The sequence below is a fragment of the Meriones unguiculatus genome, chromosome 3 (assembly GCF_030254825.1).
Source record: "Meriones unguiculatus strain TT.TT164.6M chromosome 3, Bangor_MerUng_6.1, whole genome shotgun sequence".
Lineage (NCBI taxonomy): Eukaryota > Metazoa > Chordata > Mammalia > Rodentia > Muridae > Meriones > Meriones unguiculatus.
The window spans coordinates 88,855,415-88,866,141 of record NC_083351.1 but is presented as its reverse complement, the minus strand read 5'-3'; positions in this window follow the sequence as shown (position 1 = coordinate 88,866,141).

The following is a 10,727-nucleotide window of genomic DNA, read 5'->3' as shown; positions in this document are numbered from 1 at the left end:
TTCCCTTGCAGCTTTTAGTATCTTTTCTTTGTTCTGTATACTTACTGTTTTGATTATTATGTGGTGGGAGGATTTTCTTTTCTGGTCTAATTTATTGGGTGTTCTGTAGGCTTCTTGAATTCTTATTGGTCTCTCCTTTAAGTTGGGGAAATTTTCTTCAATGATTTTGTTGAAGATATTTTCTCGTCCTTGGAGCAGGGAATCTTCTTTTTCCTCTACACCTATTATTCTTAGGTTTTGTCTTTTTATGTTGTCTTGTATTTCTTGGACGGTCTGTCTCAGGAATTTTTTTAGATTTAACATTTTCTTTGACAGATACATCTATTTCTTCCATTGTATCTTCCACACCTCAGATTCTTTCTTCCATCTCTTGTAGTCTATTGGTTATGCTAACCTCTGTGGTTCTTGTTTTCTTCCCTAAGCTCTTTCTTTCCACAATTTCCTCCATTTGTCTTTTCTTTAAGTTTTCCAATTCTATCTTCAGGTCTTGAGCCATTTTGTTGATTTCCTTCACCTGTCTGACTGTATTTTCCTGTTTTTCCATCAATTCCCTCAGCTGTTTTTTTGAACAATCCTCTGTTTCTTTTATTTCATTTAGTGATTTAAGCATTTCCTCTCTCTAGTCTACTAACTGTTTGGCTGCAACTTCCTCTATTTCTTTCTGGATGGCCATAAACTGTTTTAATCTTCCTCTATTTCTTTATGCATTTTATTTGTTTCCTCTGTTATCTTCTTTGTGATCATAGATGCTAGGTCCTCTTCTTGCATTTCAATTATGCTGGGGTGCCTAAGGCTACCTGTCCCTGGATAACTGGGTTCTGGAGATGTCATATTGCTCTGGCTTTTGTTGGTTGAACTTTTATGCTGGCCTCTACCCATTGGGTTATCTTGGGTTTTTGAAGTTGGTTTGTGGTTTTTCCTGGAATCCTGTGGTGGAGAGAATCCCTTTGGCAGGAAGATGTTTCTTTCTGAAGAAAGCCTTCTCAGCTTTTTGGGTATAATCACTGGGTGGCTGCTGTTTTTCAGGAGTTGCCGCTGCTCACCTAAGGCATAGAGAGACCTGAATGGTAACTGTGGTCCTTATTAGTCGAGAAGGCTCTCCTCTCACCAGGAGAAGTCCTGAAGACAGCTGCCCTGTTTCTTGCTGTGAATTTAGTGATCTGCTGTTGTAACCTGTGTGTCCTGTGGTTTGGTCAGTTTCATTAGGGATAAGTGGTTGCCCCATAGAGCAATATCTGGGGTTTGATCTCGGGGATCCCGGGCTTTTGTAGGTCTGAGTTTGGGGCTCTGTGCCCCAGTACCCAAGCAGTAATCTGTGGCTGGTGAGTACTGCTCTCCTGGTAACAGCTATCTGGTGCACAGCAGGTACCTGGGTTGGGCCAGTCTGCGAGACCTTTTCCAGGGATATACTGGGTGGCCTAAGTCTGCCCCCTTTGCTTAGTTCCCTGTGAGGATTTCTCCAGACAGTGACACCAAGTCTCTGCTGTCCTGGAGCACACAGTTCTGTCTGTGAGGAATAGTTGGTACAAAGCGAGTCTCTGGGCTGGCGGCACGTGTGCCTGCCTGCTAGTCTGTGGGAGCTGGGTGCCCAACTATTCTTTGTGCTTCCGGCCTAGGGCCAGTTCGCTGATGGGGCTAGTACCAGCCCGTCTGTGAGAGACTTTTCCCAGGTAAAGCCTGGCTATCCCAAGTCAGTACTGTTTCCTTCCTTCCCTGTGGGGGCCTCTCCCGACAGGAACTCCCAGACTGTGTTGCACTAGGGCGAGCAGCTCTGTCTGTGCAAGAGAGCTGAGCCCACAGTTCCTCTGTGTGCTGGTGCTGGCACTGGCACTGGTTGGTGGCAGGAGCCCAGTTCAACACTGAAAATATTGATGGAAACATGGTGAGGAATGGTAAAGTTTCCCCAGGTGACCACATTCTTTGTGCCTGCAAAAGAGTTAGTTTGGAAAGGGAAGTTCCTGGCAACCATGAGGAAGAGAACCCCTAAACACCACATATCAATGGGGTAAGCATCCTATTCCTCCAGTGCAAAGAGTTCTGGGGCACAATAGGGCAGAGTGCCACAGAAACCCCGCAGTTCCCGCCCAGGAGTAACTTTGACAGCGAGGCTAAAATCGATCAGCTTGGTGTTCCCCCTGCAGTCCACAAGGATATTTGTGGCTTTGATGTCTCTGTGGACAACTTGATTATCATGGCAATAACTCACTGCATGTATGATCTGGGTAAATATTCTTTGAGCCTCACTCTCCTGTAATGACCCCCGTTCCAGGATGAGCCACAGCAGCTCTCCCTCTAAGAAGTCCTCCGTCACCAGGTTGGTGGTCTCTTTCGTCTCGACCATGTGAAACAGCTTGATGATATTAGGATGGTTCAGAGATTTTATAATGCTGATTTCACTGTTAATAATTGAGTTGTACTTCTTCTCATTTCTAAGAATTTTTACAGCCACACAAGTCATACTGGGCACATGGAAGGCCAGTTTGACTTGTGAAAAGTGTCTATGTCCCAGAGTCACCATCATCTTATACTCAGTGATGAAGGGGTCCTCCACAGAGTAGCAGGCCTCCATACCCTGCTTCAGAGTCAGGCCCTCCTCCTTCATATGGCTAGAACCAAACTTTCAATGAGAAAGTTGACAGAGTTAGGAGACAGCCCTAGGAGAGTATTTAGAGCTATGAATTCCTACATCCAAAAGACTAGGAAAGGAAGGAAGGAAGGAAAAAAGGAAAAAAGGAAGGAAGGAAGGAAGGAAGGAAGGAAGGAATCAGATACATTTCAGACCACCTAAATTGGTACTTAAATGCTCAGATAGACAAGAATGAAGTATGTTCCAAAGCAGTGTACAGCAAAATATGACAGATCAGTTTGACAGGAATCAACTGCAAACTGGAAGAACAAACCAAAGGATTCTGGAAACAAGGAGCCACTGATAAGAAAAGACTGTCATCCTCTAACCCTGAGCTCACGTGTACTGTGAGAGAGCAGGCACTGATAAAATTAGATGCAAAAGTAGTTTATAGGACAACAGACACCCCAGAAAACTAATGTGTCCAGGCTGGGGAGCCAGCCTGTGAGTCCAGGTACAACTAGCTCTGCAGAGGACCTACCTATATTCGGTTCTCAGACCCAGGTCAGGTGGCTCACAATTGCTCCAACCCCAGCTCTAGGAGATCCTACACCACTAGCCTCTGAGAGCATCCATTCACGTGTGCACACACCCACACACAAATGCACTCACTGCTACTACATATCACTTAAATAGTGATAATGTCTTTCTATATAACTTTATTAATATGAGGGCATCAGATCCTACAGGTAGTTTTGATCTGGCACGGGAATGCTAGACATCAAACCTAGTTCCAAGAGTGCTCTTGAACTGATGGTCCATCTCTGCAGACTACCCCACCCCAAATAAATCTTTCTTTTAAAACCCAGAGGGTCCATCTCAGGAATTGGAGAAAAGTTTCTGTTTATTAAATAAACATAATAAAATGTTCTAAGTTATACAACAGAAGGCACTTACTATATGATGGTCCAAAAGCTTCTAAAAGTCCAAGTATAATCTGTCACGAGTGCAGAAGTCCATTCGCTCTCCAACAACAAGAGCCTCTGCTCTGTAAGACAGGAGGAGTGAGAATGGTGTGAGTGTGTGAGGGACAGAATAGAAGGAGAGTCTTTGTTTATTAAATAAACATAGTAAAATATTGTAGGTTAGAGAACAGAAGGAATTTACTATATGGTGGTCAAAACAGCTTCTAAAAATCCAAGTATAATCTGTCATGAGCGCAGAAGTCCAATTGCTCTCCAACTAACAAGAGCTTCTGCTCTGTAAGACAGGAGGCCAGGCTCAGCCAGACCCTTAAGTGGATAGATATCACAATGGCTCCTTGTGATGTCAGAGCAAGGAATGGACCAATGATCACTAGGCACATCATCCTGGGTTCCCTCACATTCTATCCTCAGGGACAGGAAAGCTGGTCTTGGGCAGTGGGGCAGTAGGGACCTGAGGAAGCTGGTTACACTCAAATTTCTGTCCCCAATGATTCCCAGGGATCCACCTCTTCCTGATAGGCCCACTGTCCAAGGTCCACAGTTTCCCCCACATGGTGCCACCTGGTTGGAACAATGTTCAAACACTTGATTCTTTGTGGAACTTTTGACACCCAAACCTTAAGGAGGATACAAACACACACACACTATATCTAGACATGATACAACTAACTGTTTCCTGACTGAGAGTCCTTCAAGGGTCAGCTGATGGACCTTAGAGGAGGTCGTAGTGAAAGTCAGGAAAGTCTCAGAAAGATGAACATGTGGCAGTTAGAAAAGCTAGAAAAGTGGAGGCAGGAGGATCAGTTCAAGTCATCTTTGGCCACACAGGGATGCTGAGGCCAGCCTGTGCTACAGGAGACCCTGACTCACCAAATACAAAAGCAATAGCAAAGAGAAGATGAGAAAGGACTGCTTTTGTTTTCTGTATGACCTAGGTTCCCAATGCTTCATAAGTTAATGGTTGCTGTTACACATGGGGCATAGCCACAAGTGCGTGTGACAACAATGCTTGAGGATGGAGAGCTGATCAGCCATTTCCATGCTCCTGAAGCTAGGCTGCTGTCACCTCCCACCAAAAGTCATCACTTTTACACATTAAAGGGACCTCACAGCACCCATCCAAGCTACAGCACATACACCAGAGAAACTGGGTGGAAGTTTACAAGAGGTCAAGAAGGATGTTCACTCTTAAGAGAATGTGCATGCCAGCTGAAGGCAGCACGTGTCTACACATCACTCACTTAACCACTGGATAACAAGTCTAGTTAACTAATTCCTCACAATGACTCTTTGTGGTGTCAGAGCAAGGAACGACCTAGCCATGCCTGGGCACCAACCATACTGATTCCCTCAGTTTCTGCCCTCAAGGACAGGGAAGGCGTGGTAGCAGGAAAGGCAGGTAGCCAAAGCAGTAGGGACCTGAACCAGATAGTTCTGCCCAGTTTTCCCTTGCTGCCTGTGACCCTCTTCCTCCTGTAAGACCCCACTTCCCCACACAGTGCCACCTGCTGGGGCCTAGTGTTCAAACACATGACTCTTTGTGGTACATTTGCCATCTAAAGCAACAGCCTCCAGGGTGTTGTCCTTCAGTGTGTGGTAGACACTGATATTCATCCATTAGGGGACAGGTAGCATGCTTCCCTTTTCACTTGCTACCTAACAGTCTAGTGGCTGGCTTTCTGCATACAAAGCTGAGCATATATACACTAAAGGACATCAATTCCTTTCTCATTAGTCTCAGGTGAATGAGAAATGGATAGCGGCCTTGGGCTGATGTTAGGATGCTGTGGTGATTAATCATTGTTGTCTAAATGAGTACACTAGGAATTAACTGAGAGGGTGGCTCTCAGGAATCTATGGGGGTGACCCTAGCTGAGACTCTTAGCAGCGGGGGATATGGAGCCTCATGTGCCCACCTCCTGTAGCCAGGCAGGACTTCCAGTAAAGGGAGCCAGTGGAGGGAAGTCACCCACCCACAAAACCTTCAACCCAAAATGTGCCCTGCCTACAGGAAGTGCAGGAATAAACATGGAGCAAAGATGGAGGGAATAGGCAACCAATGACTGACCCAACTTGAGACTGACCCTATGGGAGAGAGGCAACCCCTTACACTATTAATACTGCTCTGCTCTGCTTGCAGATGGGGGCCTAGCATAACTGTCTTCTGAGAGGCTTCATCCAGCAGTGAATGGAAACAAATGCAGAGACCCACAGCCAAACACTAGATGGAGCTTGGGGAATCTTGGGAAAGAGTGAGAGGAAGGAGTGGGGAAGCTGGAGGGGTCAAGGATACCAGAAGAAGCCCTACAGAGTCAACTAACCTGGGCCCATGGGGGCTCACAGAGACTGAATCACCAACCAAAGGGGCATGCTTGTGCTGGATCTTGGCCCTCTACACATATGTAGCAGAGGTGCAGATTATTCTTCATGTTGGTGACTTAACAATTGGAGCAAGGGCTATCTCTGACTCTGTTGCCTGCCTTTGGATTCCTTTCCCATAGCTGGTCTGCCTTGTCTGGTGTCAGTGGGAGAGGATGCCCACAGTCCTTTGGCAACTTGATGTGCCAGGGTGGGCTGGTACCCATGAGAGACCTCCCTTTCTTTGAGGAGAATGGGAGTGAGGAATGGTGTGAGTGTGTGTGAGGGAGGGAATATGAAAAGAGTAGGAAAGAGGGCTGCAATCAGGTTGTAAAGTGAATAAAGAAATAATTTTTAAATATATGCTTTAATTGAAACCCAGGCTGTTGGTGTACATGAGAAGGATACTCCTTGGTTGAATTATTGGAAACCCCAATGCTAGTAAAGTTAGGTATGCCCTGGTTACTCGCATGCCTCACTGGATGCCTATGCCCATTGATGCCCCTCACGCTATGACTCTCTTCAGACAGAAAAGGGATCTTGGAACTACAGCCACCATTGTTACTACCATCTCATTGACGGCTGTTGGAGCTACCACCAGGGCATTAGCCATGAGTCATACTGGGCAGACTGCTCAGACCCTGAATAATCATTTAGCCAATGTAGCTCATGCCTTAGTTGTACATAAAGGAATTAATGCTCAACTAAAAGGAAGCTTGATGGTGTTCAATCAGAGGATTGACCTCTTGCAGGAGCAAATTGATACCCTATGGCAAATCGCTCAACCTGGCTGTCAATGAAAGTATGCTGGACTTTGTGTCACTAGCATACAACATGAGAATTTTTCCTGCGCTGCAAATCTGTCTAAACAATTGTCGAGCTATATTTTAGGTAATTGGACTGGAGAATTCGATACTACGATGGAGCAGCAGAGAGTGGCCATTGTCACAGTAAATTCTACCAGAGTGGACGCAGGACTAGCCACAGGATTATCAACATGGATTGCTGCAGCCATGAATCATCTGAAGGAATGGGCGGGCATGGGAGTGTTAGCAGGCCTTCTGGTGTTGGTCTCCTTGGTTTGCCTGTGGTATATATGCAAGATTAGAGTCTCACAACAGTGTGATGCAGCCATGATCATTCAGGCCTTTACAGCCATTGAAGCAAGACATTCTCCCCAAGCATGGTTGGATACCATAAAAAGCTAAAATGATACGCTCAGGATGCGAGGCTAAGCACTGCACTCAGGGTCAGCCGCTTTGGACCCAGAGAAGAGCATGTCTGATTGCATGCGGGTTGATGCCCCAGGTCCCGCCTCTGAGAAAAAGGTATCGGACGGGTCCGATGCTCTTTGGGTGGATGACACCTAAATGAACATCTGTACAAAGTCCCAATTTATTTCTAATATCAGAGATCAGACCTCTACTCTTGCCTGATGCGTCTAAAACAAAAAGGGGGAACTGTAGAGAGCTGCAGAATGCTATGCCTTAAAGATGGAGCTGGTTTCCGCCTTCCACCTTCCCGATGGTGAGTGCTCTCTGTCAGGAACAACTCCACATTTGGCTAAGGCCGAGGATCTGGCTTGCTTCCATGTATGTGGACCTATCTGCATTGCCCCCGTGGCATGCCTGGGTTGGCTACCCAGAGGCTATTTAAGCTGTGGGCTGGCTTTCCCCGGGGTCCGAGGATTGTTCAATGTTCCTGAATAAACTGCATTGAAAAAAAAAAATATATATGCTTTAATTGAAACCCAGGCTGTTGGTGTACATGAGAAGGATACTCCTTGGTTGAATTATTGGAGACTCACCCTAAGTCTGGATATTTTGAGGCTTCACCTTCCAAAGGTGGTCGATATCAAGACACAGAAAAAGGAAGGTGTGCTTTTCTGTCTACTTGTTGTAACTCTCACTGGCAAGTTCAAATGTTCTATGCCCTCTGTTAGCTGGTGTCAGAAGCTACTTCTGGATTCCAATGTGCACTGAAAACTGGCAGCTCACTAGGAGCTCTCTGGGACTCCAGCACCAGACTGGGGCTGCTGAGACACCTTCTGTCTTAGTTATTTTTCTATTGCTGTGAAGATACACTATGACCACAGCTGTTTATAAAAGAAAGGGATGTAAATCAGCATTTGATCATAGTTTGAAGGGCTAGGCCAGTACCATCACAGTAGGAAGCATTGCAGGATTCATTGTAGGCATGGCAGACATCGCACTGGAGCAGTAGCAAAGACTTTACACCTCCATTTGCAGTCTGAGAGATATAGGGCCTTACTTGCACTTTTGAAACCCCACTGACATACCCGTTCAACAAGTTCACACTTCCTAATCCTTCCTAAGAGTATCTGGGAGCCAAATACTCAAACTCAAATATATGAGTCCTCAATGGGCACCTGCACTCTCATGCGTAATGTCATTCTCACTATCCCAGAAGACAGTGAGTGAATATATTGAAAATGAGCACGAAAAATTGTTGGACGGTGGTGGCATGCTTTTATTTCCAGCATGTGGGAGGCAGAGGCTGGTGGGTCTGTGAGTTTGAGGCCAGCCTGCTCTACAGAGTGACAATCAGGACCTTCAGGGCCACGGAGAGAAACCCTGTCTGGGGGAAAAAAAAGCAAAACAAAGCCAAATGCCACCTGAATTGTCCATACAAAATATGATCCTTCTCAGCTGTGGGTGATGGAGCCATATCCAGGTATTTTGTTTTCTTCCTGACCTTTAGAAACACCTGTTTTGATAAGATATAAAAGAAGTAGAAGTTGATTAATTGTGCTGCTGGAGGTTGCCAAGTCAAGATTAAGACACCAGCAGATTCTGGGTGGCATGAGGGCTGCTTTCTCCATCTAATATGTTTCTAGGTTGTGTTTTCTTACATGGATAAGAGAGGAATTGAATTCAGTTTTTCAAGATCTTAAAAAAAATAAAACAAACTGAGACTTAAGGCCACCTGATGGGCAAAGTGCATGGAATCTTAAGTAAGAAGTGGGAAATAGTTAGATCTGGAGAGGACAGGAACCCCACAAGGAGAGCAACAGAACCAGAAAATTTGAACACAGGGGTCTTCCCAGGGACTCATATTCCAACCAAGGAAAATGCATGGAGATAACCTAGAACTCCTGCACAGATGTAGTCCATGACAACGTAGTATCCAAGTGGATTCCATAGTAATGGGAAAGGGACTGCCTCTGACATAATCTGATAGGCCTGTTCTTTGATCACCTCCCCCTGAGGGGAGAGCAGCCTTACCAGGCCACAGAAGATGACAATGCAGCCACTCCTGATGGGATCTGATAGACTAAGATCAGAAGGAAGGAGAGGAGGACCTCCCCTATCAGTGGACTTGGGAGGGGCAAGCGAGAAGAAGGGGGAAGGAGGGTGGGGTTGGGAGAGGAGGAGGGAGGGGCTTATTGGGGGATTCAAAGTGAATAAACTGTAATTAATAAAAAATAAAAAAAAAATAATAAACCTGTACAATATAACTCTTCAAAAGCTATCCTCACTTGAATATAATGTTTCCTTCTCTAAAGCCCATATGTCCTTCTTAAGGTACAATTCCTGTGACTAATGCTAACTCCAAGCAAAAGGAGCCTTTCTAGTCACTTCAGGAGTGGCTCCTTATCATTGGGATCCCCAGCCATGAAACAACTGAGGGAGTTCTTGGCCATGGCAGATCTTCTAGAAGCTGGATTCCCCAGCTCAACGTGGTAGCTAAATATATATTCCTGGATAAGGCCTTGAAGGAACCAGAGGATTGAAGCATTAGAGAAAATCCCGGAAACTGACACAGGCCATGGACATCCTAGAACAGTGCAACTTAGCTCTGGCAATTTCTGACACTGCTAAACCCTTTATATGCTTGTGCATGAGTGATAGGGACTAGCACTAGGAGTTCATTATCTTACTTGTATTGTATGTGTGTGAGTTGTCAGGTCCAAAAGAAACTCTTTCCCTAAATTCCACAAGGGACAAATGGCTCTCTGGAGTGCCTTTTAGCACAGCAAAGTGCATGTCCATCTTCAGGGTCCTTCAGGATCACAAGTACCTGTTATACATTTCAAAGTCCACGTATCCCCCCTAGCCTTTCTCACCTCCTCCCCTACTCTAAACTCCTTCCAGCTCACAGGCTTCCCTCCCCTCCACTACTCATCCTCCTTATAAACCTGCTATTTTGGCTACTTTCTTTCCTTGTGTCTCTGTCTGTCTGTCTGTCTGTCTGTCTTCCTGTCTGCCTCTGTCTTCCTTTCTGTCTCTCCCCTCTCCCCTCTATTTTTTAAATCTCTGCTCCTGCTTCTATCCCTGACAGGTCCAGTCTGCTGGCCATGTTCAATCTACTACTTTCTCTCTGTGTTCTGGACTCTTCCAGATGCCTCTGGATGTTCTCTTCTCCTATGCACAATAAACACTTTTCCCTTAGCCATATCATGGAGGGGTCTGTCTGTATGTATATGTACCATGGGCATGCACGGTGCCTGTGAAGGTCAGAAGAGAGTGCTATATTCCCTGAAACTGGAGTTACAGATGCTTTTGAGATGCCATATGGATCCTGAGAATTGCACCTGGGTCCTCTGCAAAAGTTGTAAGTGCACTTAAGTGCTGGGCCAGCTCTCCAGTTCCTTAGCACTGGATGTTTCAACACAAGTTTTGGGCCTCCCAGCAACTGGTCACTAACTGTTTTTAAATAATAAAGATTCTTTTCAGGTTTAATAGAGAAGCATTAAGACAGATTTCAGATGGAATATCTTGTGAATTAAGCAAAAAAGGCAAGTTGAGTGTTTTTAGTTTCCAGTGTGTCTGATAGCATTGCCTGTTGGATCAGTG